General features: G+C 33.3%; 1 non-coding gene across 1 annotated transcript; it reads left to right on the forward strand.

The window, feature by feature from the left end:
- Positions 1-2,399: 2,399 nt before the first annotated feature.
- LOC128036490 (small nucleolar RNA R71) lies at positions 2,400-2,506 on the forward strand. Its single transcript, XR_008193285.1, has one exon. It is a non-coding gene; the product is annotated as a small nucleolar RNA R71 (small nucleolar RNA).
- Positions 2,507-2,778: the final 272 nt, after the last annotated feature.

The raw sequence follows: 2,778 nt of genomic DNA on the forward strand, positions 1-2,778 counted from the left end.
CAAACAAAAGAGAAAGGAAATGAACAGGGGAAAAACGATAGAGGGAGTTTACAGAATTTTTAAAGAGAAAAGAAATGAACATGGGAAATGAACAAAATTACAAATATATAGAGTTTTTCAAGACTTGCTAACATAATAAAAATCTATATCAATCCATATTAAAAAGCAACTAAACTAGTTGTATACAATAGAATAATAATAAACAAGGTAAACAAAGACTGTTGGAAGCTAAGTCTTCAACATTCCAATTCAATCCAACTTTCTAAATCTAAGGGATTAGATATGCTCAACTCAATCTGATCTGATTCTCCAAATATGTTTCCCTAAATGATACGATTTGAATTGTTGGGCATGTTGAATCTAAAGACGAAACAGAAAAGAGAAAGCATCATCAAACTTCTAGTCTTAAAAGAGTACGCTCTTAAACTTAGGGGCATGTATTCATCAACACCTTACTATGACTTGCCAGCTAGTCCTCAAACCGACTAAACCTTACTTTGGTACCACTAAATGCTACATCAGTTCACCGGAGTAACCTAACAAAATTTTCAAATACTTTTAAAACATTGAAATACATTTTATATAAGAGAAAATACCATACATAGTTATACTGAAAATAGTAATAAAAGTACTTATACAAAATATGTGGAGCTCCAATATCATCGTCTATGAAATAGTCAAAATAAAAAAAATGATAAATGAGTTACAGACCTACAAAAAAAATACAAGAAAGGCCTTAGGAATACAATGCCCACTAATAGATAAGGTACTATACTCTGAATACGTGATGCTACGAGTCTCTCGTCGATGGTGTTCCTCAGACATGAACAAAAGCCTACAAATCTGAACATTAAGACAATTTGAAGGCTGAGCTTTATAAGCACAATGGTACACAACAAATGTACCTTTCGAAGCGCCACTCATGGCCGCTAGTTAGGTTAGAGCCTGAAGGCTGAGCCTAGACAAAACATCAAACATATAATCACAAAAATACAACCATGACATTCGAGTTTCATACTCGTTTCAACTTGCTTATTATTCAAGCTAAAATATTAACTAATGAGATGTGACAATCTGCTACCTTGACATTCTGACCTTTTCTCATTCAAAAATTAATAACTCTTAATATATAACTCTAAATCGAGCACCATTTGTTTTAAACAAAACTAGACTTCTGTACGATTGTAGAGGTACAAGGCTAACTTCCTATTTTATCTTGTGAAATATTTGGTGATTTTTCAAATTCACTACTAAATCTATTTTACAAGAATTTTGCTGCCAGATTTTTATGACCTTTCAACACTAAAAAATTCATATATTTTAAAATACAAATTAAAATTGATCTCCATTTGTTCTAAATGAAACTAGACTGGCTCAAGGTTACAACGATGTATAGATCACTTCTTAATTATTTTTGCAAATTTATGGTGAATTTTCAAACTTACTGTTCATTAATAATTTGTTTCTAGCAGATTTCACAACTAAGTTTTTAGCTTCATTTTAAATCATCCAAACAAGATTTCCACCCAAAGACATATAACATGCATGCATTATCACACGGGCATCATATTTATGACTTATCAAGAAGTATAGGAGAGTTAGAGGGTACCACCTTGATGGAAGAACACCAACAAATTTTCTTGCCTAGCTCTCCACCACTTTGCCATTACCCTTAGCTTTAGAAGATTCACCACCCTCTTTAACTAATAACCATGTAACACATAATATTTCCCACAAAAATAAGAGTTGATAGGATGGAAAAATACATACTTTAAATAAATAAATAAATAAAATATGAGAAGATGGGTAGATACTTTCGTAAACTCAAAACCTTCCAAACACCCAAAAACCTCCACCTTAATCCTTGAAGAACATAGATATTTTTTTCTTCCATGGAACTTTTTAAAAGAAAAAAAACTCGATCAAGACCCTTACTTTCTTTGAGATTTGGAGGATGAAAAAAATGGGTGAGAACTCTCTCAAATCTCTCTCCCTCTACATGACTTGCTAAGGAAAAATAGATGGAGAAAAAAAGAAAAAAATGTAGAAATTTAAAAGAAAAAAAACAATAGGGTGATTATAATATAGGAAAATAGGGACAAATCTATTTTATCCCATACCTCAGTCTACCAAACCATCTTTTCCCATTAAATGGGAGGAGATTTTTATTCAAAAATGGTAAAATCACCATATTGGCCATCCATCTTCCCCCTACTTCACACAAGCTTTCCAACATCCTTAATTTATTATAAAAAGGTCCAAAATGCACCCAAATTAATTCCAACAAAAATCCAATACCAAAATAAATTTATCCATCCCCAACCCAGGTCAACACTCGAACGTTGACTCGAGAATTTGGGGTCATTACATAAAATGCCTCCAATTAGATGCAATGAGGGATTCTAGGATGAGGGCATCTTCGTAATAGTTCTTTAAACCTTTCCCATGCTTCATACAAGGACTCGTCATCCATCTGTTGGAAGGCAGTAATCTCGTTCCTCAACTTAGCATTCTTGCTAGGTGGGAAGTACTTCATAAGAAATTTTCTACTAACTATTGCCATGTGGTAATGGAATTTGGTGGCAATGAGTTCAACCAGGCTCAAGCTTTGTCCCTTAGTGATTATGGGAACAACATTAATTGTAATACATCTTTAGGTACTCTAGCTAATTTGAAGGAATCGCTCACCTCCATACACAGTCTTAAATGATGGTAAGGATCTTTGGTAGGCATTCCATTGAATTGACCCACTATCTGAAGCATCTGAAACATGACTGG

Source organism: Gossypium raimondii, chromosome 13 (assembly GCF_025698545.1).
Source record: "Gossypium raimondii isolate GPD5lz chromosome 13, ASM2569854v1, whole genome shotgun sequence".
NCBI lineage: Eukaryota > Viridiplantae > Streptophyta > Magnoliopsida > Malvales > Malvaceae > Gossypium > Gossypium raimondii.